Consider the following 8,488-nt stretch of genomic DNA (forward strand, 5'->3'; position numbering starts at 1 on the left):
CAGCCTCTCCGAGTAGCTGGGACTACAGGCGCCCGCCACCACGCCCGCCTCGGCCTCCCAAAGTGCTGGGATTACAAGCGTGAGCCACCGCGCCCGGCCGACATGAGATTTTTTAAAGATAAGTACAAACTTATCTGAAAGGAAGTTGATCCTTCCTGGCCCTTCGGCATAGTTTTAGCTGCTCCTGTTTTGTTCTGATATCATTATTCTTCCACTCTCCTGTTTTGTGCTGAAGTAATAAGATGTTTCCATGGGAGTATGCGTTTGTCCCAATAAAACGACTTTTAGTGAACCAATAGAACAAGTCCCCAAAATCCACCTCCAAGTCGCAATGATAGTCTCACGATGCCAGAGGAAAGGTGGTTTTAGGTGCAGCAGCTAATGGGGTGAGACATGGGAATGAGGCTCTTGCGTCTTACGTGGCACCCGCTCATGCCTGCTGTGCAAGTGAATTTCTATGTCTGCCCCCAGGCAATGTCCAACCACCTACTGATCTTATGTGATGGGGGGTGAGGAGGAGATACTTTCCAGGGCCCCCAGTGACAAAGAAGAGGCCCTCAGCTACAGCTACTCTTGTGTGAGTACGGGGGACAATTTCTCAAGGAGAAGAAACAGCTTCTCCTTGAATGTATTTGGGAATTTTCAAAGGCATATCAGATGCCAGAAAATTAATGCAAAGAGCTTATGTTGGCAAAAAGGCATTTGGTTGAATAGAAACTCACCTGGATTTTTCCTTTCTGTAAATGGGAAGAGATTGTGGCTTTTGTTTTCTAGGAGCACCAGGAAGGGTTGGCTGTTCCCAGGTGAGAGGGTGGCAGCCAAGCCTTCCCAGTGGCTCACACCACCTCCTGCTCCCTTCCACCACCAACCCTCTGGGGAGCACTCTGCCTGGGGGCTTCCCCCAACCTCCCTGCTCCCTTCTCCCTCAAGGACACAATGACTGAGCCCCTGTTACTCTGTCATAGTTAAACCAACTGCACTTCTAAATATTCACTTGGGCAAAAATATTCTCTTTAATATTTTTCTTCTCATTTTTTTCTCTTTGAAATCTTATCTAACTACTTGAGTAAAACCTCACTTCCTTTTCTCAATTCTATTTTTTAATCAGAATATTACTCCTATCACGGTTTAAGTATAGGACTGACACACAACTTCAAAGCATGTCAGGAATAGAAAGCATCTTCTTTTTTATATTTGATACAAAATGTATCCTGGTCTTGCTGTCTGCTGCTGGCCCTGTGCTAGTTTAGAGGACAACTTCTCTTCACTGAGGAGAACATAGAATCCTGGAGATATTTTTGATAAGTAGTGTAAGTCATTTCCACTATCAATAGCTAAGTAAATGTTATGAATCTTTTCTGTAATACCACCATAATTCAAGTAGTTCTGAAATAAAAATAAAGTAAGGTAATGAAGAACTATCCATCACTAAGTCAGGAGGTTTTCTTCTGAGGCAAATAGACTTGTACATACACATATGAATCATTAATTTTACTTTTTGTGGGCAGAGTGTCATTTGTCCATCTAGTACCTATCTCTTTTTTCTTCCTTAGTCACAGAACCGTTGTTTTATTGAAATAACAATGAGTCCAGTTACAAAATTCAAATTTCTCAGCCCCCATTGCAGACACTTGTGGCTGTGCTAAATTCTGGCCACTGAGATTTAAGTAGCGGATGTTGGCTGAGGCTTCCAGGAAAGTACCTTAAAAGAGGGAAGGGCAACTAGCACATTCCCCTTAGTCCTCTCACCTTTATCTTTCTTCCTGCCTGGAATGCAGACATGATGGCTTAGGCTTCGCAGTCCATGAAGTAGCCTTGAGGTCAGAAGCAACTCGCTGAGGATGGTGAAACAGAACTTTAGAAGGAACCTGGGACTTCCTTCTTTGGATTTCCTTCTTTCTTTCTGTTTTTTTTTTTTTTTTTTTTTTTGGAGACAGAGTTTAGCTCTTGTCGCCCAGGCTGGAATGCAATGGTGCAATCTCAGTTCACTGCAATCTCTGCGTCCCAGATTCAAGTGATTCTCCTGCCTTAGCCTCCCAAGTAGCTGGGATTACAGGCACCCGCCACCACACCTGGCTAACTTTTTTGTATTATTAGTAGAGATGGGGTTTCACCATGTTGGCCAGTCTGGTCTTGAACTCCTGACCTTATGTGATCCACTCCCCTCAGCCTCCCAAAGTGCTGGGATTATAGGCTTGAGCTACCAGGCCTGGACTTCTTTATATGAGACAAAAATAATCCCTCTCTTCTTTAAGCTGCTATCAGGTCACTCTATTTCTATGCAGTTGAATTTGATCCTAGTTAATACATTCCATTGTACTCAAATGCAAGAAATGTCACATTATTTTTCTAAATGACAAAAAAACAAATTTCTAAGTCCCACTAAGCTGGCTGGTAAGAAATTCAGTCTCAGCATGTGCAGCTGTCTCCCATGTGTACCTCTGGGCCTGACACCGTGCCCAGAAAACACAGTAAGGGCCTATGGTATTTGGCCCATCAGGATGGTTGCTAAGATGTCCATGCAGAGGGAGACAGAGCTTCCGGGTTTGATGTGGGCATGGAAGTCTTTGGCTGGGTCTGCAGCCTGGGCAGCCCAATCCAGCCCTCTGGGTGTATGAGGCAGCCACGTGTCTCCCCTTGGGGTCCTATGAGTTCCAGCACTGACCTCAACCTCCCCAAGAGGATCCCCCAGACTCACACCCCTCCCCAGAATCAGGGATATCCCCGGTCTCCAGGACAACCCCTCTGCCTCCATGTTTCCAAATTCTCCTCGTTGCCTGCCCTCCTTTCTGCCACTCTTAGGGAAAGAGGCTCTTGAACCACAAGGGGCCTCTCCTGAAGGCAGGTGGGCATGAAGAAAGGGGATGCCCACCCTCAGAGGGGGGCCTCTCCTTGTCCTCCTGTTCACTTGTGTGTAAGTGTTTTCCTGTGGGAGACGGTGACCACTTTCCAGACTCACAAAGGTTTCTGTGAACCAAGAAGATAGAGTGTGGAAGAGGCTTAAAAGTCTTTTTCAGAATTCCCACATCAGCATCTCCTGCTTAGACCTGTTCTTGTTTCCATGGAATATAGAATGGTTTTAAGGGATACAAGCTTAGAAAGTCAAAAGACAAAACAAAGACAGAATGAAAGGCAAAGTAGAAAATGGAAAGATTGGATCTGAATGTGGGAGAAGAAAGGAAATGAGTACTGATTGGAGAGGCGCATAGCCGATGCCTGGGTATATTTGGCAACAACAGCATGACTGATAAGAGTCACGGTCAAAATGAAATCACTAGTGATTATTTGCCCTTTATATCAATAAATTAAAATTACTATAGATTTTGCCATATCACAATGCTATAAAAAAGCAGATGTATCACTTAAACAGACGTCTGATCTCTTGCAATCTGAAATCAGGGACCAAGTGGAGTTTGATAGTGAGTAATACATGCATGTAAGTCCTTATAGAATTTTAGCAGTGGCCTCTAACTTGAAATTAAGACATTTAACTCTTCAAATATTAAAATCACTGCAGAGTCTAATCACAGGGTATATTAGCCTCAATTTCTAATCATTGTAATGCAATCGACAATTTGCTCTTCAGAAAACACCACCTCTCCGTTTTCTCATCTGCAACATGGGAGGCCTCATTAGCATTAATAATTTAATGTGTGTCCAAGCTTGGAGGAGGGAGAGAGCCTATAGAGGCAGGCTTTGTTGCTGCTGCTGTTATAATAATGATGATTGTGTCTGAGGCGCCTGGGTGTGTGTGGACTCAGGGAGGTCACATTCTGACGGGCTGACTCCCTGAAACTTTCCGCCTGGCACTGGTGCCTGCCCAGGGAATGGGTTATGGAGTTCAGGCCTGCTTGGGTTTGTGGCATGTAATGATAGTTTCAGGGCAACTGGTGTTGTTGAATTTGGAGCTGGGTCTTGGGCGTTCACCATCTGATTAATTCGCCCATCTGACTCACTCACCTGCCAAGAGAGTCAAGAACCACGTCTGTAATAGGGGAAGCTGGAATCACTTGTTTCAGGCAAATTTCTCTAAAGGCCTTATTTTCTCGAAGTGCTGCCTGCAGTTACATTGGAAGAAAGCCTGGCGTGGCTCCTCTGAGTCAAGTGCTGCATCCTTTTTTTTTTCTTTCTCCCTAGGCTACTTACTTCTTTGTAAAAAGAAGAAAATAAGTTAATGGAATGAGCTTGTTAACACATTGCACTCGGGCTGCAAGAAAAGTCATAGTTGAATCAAATAATGATCTTAAGCTTGTGCTCTTAGATGAGAGAGAAATACATTGAAAGAGGATGTGCTTGACCTCTGTAGACTGAGCCTGGCCAGGTCCCTGCTTGTCCTGAGACAATGAGAGGAGGCATGATGTGGCCATGGAGTGCTAGAGCTGCCAGGAGTGTCACCTTCACCTGGCCCGTCACTAGCTGTCTGCTGTCTTCTTACAATGCTGGTGTGTCTGTAAGTGAAGTGTGGGAGTGTGCTCAGTTGGAGCCCATTTTGACATAAAAGTATATGAAGTTGATGAAAAGTGCTGGCTTCTTTGTGCTTAGGTCTACTGTGATCCGTAAACCCCCCAGAGAATTCTGAGCTCAATTCTTTCCATCCCACCTGCACCATCTGATGTCTGGCTTTGCTGTGACCACAGGGCACAGATTTCCCTTCGTGAAAAGGGCTCTGCAGGAGGCAGCCAGGAGGGAGCCGAGCCAATGGGCAGTTGGGTCACATGTGTGAAGTAGGGGTGAGTGGATGTGACAGCCCTGTAAATGGATGGTACCTGTGGATGGTGTCAGGTCACAGGAGGAACACAGAAGGGATAAAAGGGGGAAGGCGCATTGAAAGGTGGAGGCTGAACTGGAGAAGGTCCTTTTAGCTGAAGCTGCCCATACCCTACCCATAGCCTCTGACTCTTGGCCTGAGGGGTTTCTCTGGATGCTGGAGCCCTCAGATCCTGCACAGAGAAGGCCTGAAGTGCAGGGGAGTTAGTGCCCCCATCCCACATGAGAACAGGCTGCATCCAGCCCATGAGTGATGAGATGGGAGCTGGGAGTCCAAAGCCTAGGTCCCCAGCTGGCCATGGGAATGACTGGAACAGCTGAAGGTAACCTGCAATAATATGCCTTCCAGCCAGGGCTGTGCTGATCGAGGAGTCTCACTGGCTCTCCAGAAGAGCACAGAAGTCCTAATTTGTAGCCTTTGCTGACTTCCGTGATTCCAGTTCCCTCACTGACGGCAGAGTCGGGAGGAGGAGCAGTGATGCTGACATGTCACACTGGGTCAAGGTCAGCACCAAGCTGGAAGTTTTAATATAATGTGTTTAGTTGTAAGTTTGTATAATTTAATTTTCAACAATAGACAACTTTCGCAACCAGCTTACAAAAATCCTGCAAATGTCCCAAGCGGGCTGGGCTCTCTGCTTCCTCCCTGCTCAGCAATTCCTCCCTCACTCAGGGCCCCAAGGGCCCCTCCTCCGTTAAGTGCTATCTCCGACAGTTGTCTTCCCAGAGGGACTTTCAACAGTCTCTCAGTCGTGTGACCTACTTTGTCTACTGAAAGCCAGCAGGTGGTACAGATCCATCCTGCTCCACTCTCTGTTTCTCCTTCCCTGGAAACGAGTGGCACCTCTGGTCCTCACAAGGGCCACACTCAGCTCTAGCGGCTGCCTCGCTGTCAGCTCCATGCAGCCCTCAGCCACTGGCTTCCAGGCATGGAGCTCCACTGCAGCCTGCACCTGAGCCGTGCCCAGGGCTGGAGCACAGCAAGGGCTGGAGAGGGCGTGAGTGTGAGTGTGTGTATATATGTGCAGGGGTGTGTCTGTGTATGTATCTGTGACTGTGTGTGAGCAGGTATGTGTGAGTTATGAGGAAGTGTATGTGTGTGTGTATAAGGGTATATATGTGTGTGGCGTGTGTGTGTGTGTGTGCTTGTGTATATGTGATTGTGTGTGAGGGTACATAAGGGTGTGTGTATTAGTGTGTATGAGGAATGTGTATATGGGTGTGTGTGTGTCATTGTGTATACGTGAGTGTGTATGTGAGTGTGAGCATGAGTGTTAGAGCATATGCATTCTTGTGTATGGGTATGTTGTATATATGTTTGTGTGCATGTGGGATTGTGTGAGTATGAGTATGTGCCCATGAGTGTGTGTATGATTGTATATGGCTGTGTGCATGCATGTGTATGAATATGAGTGTGTAGGTGTGTGTGTGAGTGTGTAAGGGAGTGTGTGAACGTATGTAAAAGAGTATGTATATGTGAGTATGACCATGAATGTGTGAGAGTATATGCATGAGTGTGTATGGGTATGTGTGTGAGTATGAGTGAGCGATTGTGTGTATATGAGTATGTGCATGAGTGTATGAGTGTGTCTGTGATTGGGAGTGTATGATTGGGTGTGTGTGTGCATGCATGTGTATGAGAGTGTGCAAATATGTATGTGTGTGTGGCCTCAGCACCTCTGCCTCCTTTCTTTAGGAATAGCACCCCACTTTTCTTGGGGTACGTACCCCACATGATCCCTGCAAGCTGCCAGTCTAGATTGCCTGACACCCTGGGAGGCAGAGTCCTGACTCCTGCAGGGGAGCAGGAAATTCAAGGGCAGCAGTGGCAGAGGCCAAAGGGGAGTGTCCCTTACTTGAGCCACCTGTGTCACCAGGGCCCAGAGCGTCTTCATGTGGTCCTGGAGCCCTCCTGAGATAGAAGCTTTCTAATGTCATTTTATAAATTCCTTTCCTGCTGAAGTCAGCTAGGGAGGCAGGCTGTTTGCAAATACGAGCTCTATTACATAACTGTCTTGTGAAGGGGCCCCTGCTGTCCCACTAGAATTGTGAAATTATTTCCTGATGGTGGCCTGACAGGGCAAAGGGCAGATTAGGTCTCATCACTGTAGGGGAGGGGCAGAGGGCCAGGCTGGTTGCTAAGAGACAGAAACTGCAAGGACACTGTCTCAACAGGATTTCTCCCAAAATCCATGTATGGGATCAATCCAATAACCAGGGTAAGGACGACGGTTGTAGACAGATAGAGAAAAGAATCCCTGGAATCCAAGAAGCCTGTGACACCTCATCTTGCTAACAAAAGCAATGCACCCTGACCACCTACTGTGCACCAGGCCTGAGATACTACATTACTGAATCATCGCAGCACCTGGAAAATAGATTTTTAAAAGGCCCTTAGTTTCTTCATGTTCAGTCAGTGCCCCTCATTCAGATGACCTCAGGTGCACAGAGGTTACACAGAAACACGCAGGTCAGTGGTGGAGCCGGGAATGAATGAGGACGGCCCCACTCCAAAGTCGCCAAGTCTGAATCTCTGGGGGAGGGGCCGGGAATCTGCATTCTAGCAACCACTCCCACAGCCCTTTATGCACCTGTCTGAAAACCACCGCCTTATGCAGAGAGCTGGATCAGTGTGCTGTCAAACAGGCTGATTTCTGTGTTCTCTGCATCTGACTTCTGAGGGATCTGGTTGGAATACTAAGAAACATACATGGTGGGCTCCGTGGATCCGTCCTGCCCTGCGTGCCTGGGAAAGGTCTCCCACAGCACTGGCTGTGGCCTCCCACAGAGCCCTCTCATCTGAACATTAGCCTCACAGGCTGCTTGGGTATGGGGAGACCTTCTGCTAGAATCCTCCTGGAATGTGTGACCTGTTGTCCAGGATCCATAGTTACGGACCCTGCATCAGTTGTGGGAGCCGCTCAGTGTGGACCAGGCTCAAAGAACACTGTGTAGAGAGCTGCCCACGTTTGTTTACGCACCGTTTGTTGTGTTTCCAGAGTGAAAGGAACAGGTCATACAGGGTGGACAAAACCGATAGGGGCAGCTATGTCATTTCAGACGAAAACAAGCCTTTTCGGAAACATTCAAATACTAGATGATTATGGCTTTCCAGGGACAATGTCTCTCTACTTCTGTCTGCAAACATCCCCAGGGAGTGAAAGCATCTTGAAGCCTGCCTCCCCAGGTTAGGGAGTCACTGACAGGGCAGAAGTCACATTTTGAATATGTGTTTTATCGGCACTTCACAGAGGATGAGGCAAAGGCACAGATATCTGACACTGCGGCTGTGCCTCCGTGCCCCCGCTGTCAGTGACCGCCTCACCCTTCAGGATGGCCCTGTAGACTCACACACCACTGCTCCATTCTGCTTTGGTCTTGATTTTTTTGTTTCATTTCCAGCGTCTTTGGCTGCCCTTGGGGTCTCCTCTTTCCCTCAGGCAGGGGCCGAAGGGCAGGCAGGGGCGTGTTGGGCCCAAGGGGGCCAGCTGGTGAGGACAGCCCTGCCTGCCCTGGTGGTCTCGCCTCTCCTCAGTGGGCTCATCACATTCACAGAGGTTCTTCATGCCTCCCTCGCTTTGTTGCCACAACAAGAAAGATTTCACTCTGTCTCTATTTTAAAGAGAGCCGGAGACATCAAGTGGCTGGCTATGGTCACCCAGCCCCAACCCTGGGTCTTGTTGGTGTAGGACCCCGTTTATCTTCCTGTCATTTCGTCTTC

This window comes from Hylobates moloch, unplaced genomic scaffold, assembly GCF_009828535.3.
Source record: "Hylobates moloch isolate HMO894 unplaced genomic scaffold, HMol_V3 SCAFFOLD_10, whole genome shotgun sequence".
Lineage (NCBI taxonomy): Eukaryota > Metazoa > Chordata > Mammalia > Primates > Hylobatidae > Hylobates > Hylobates moloch.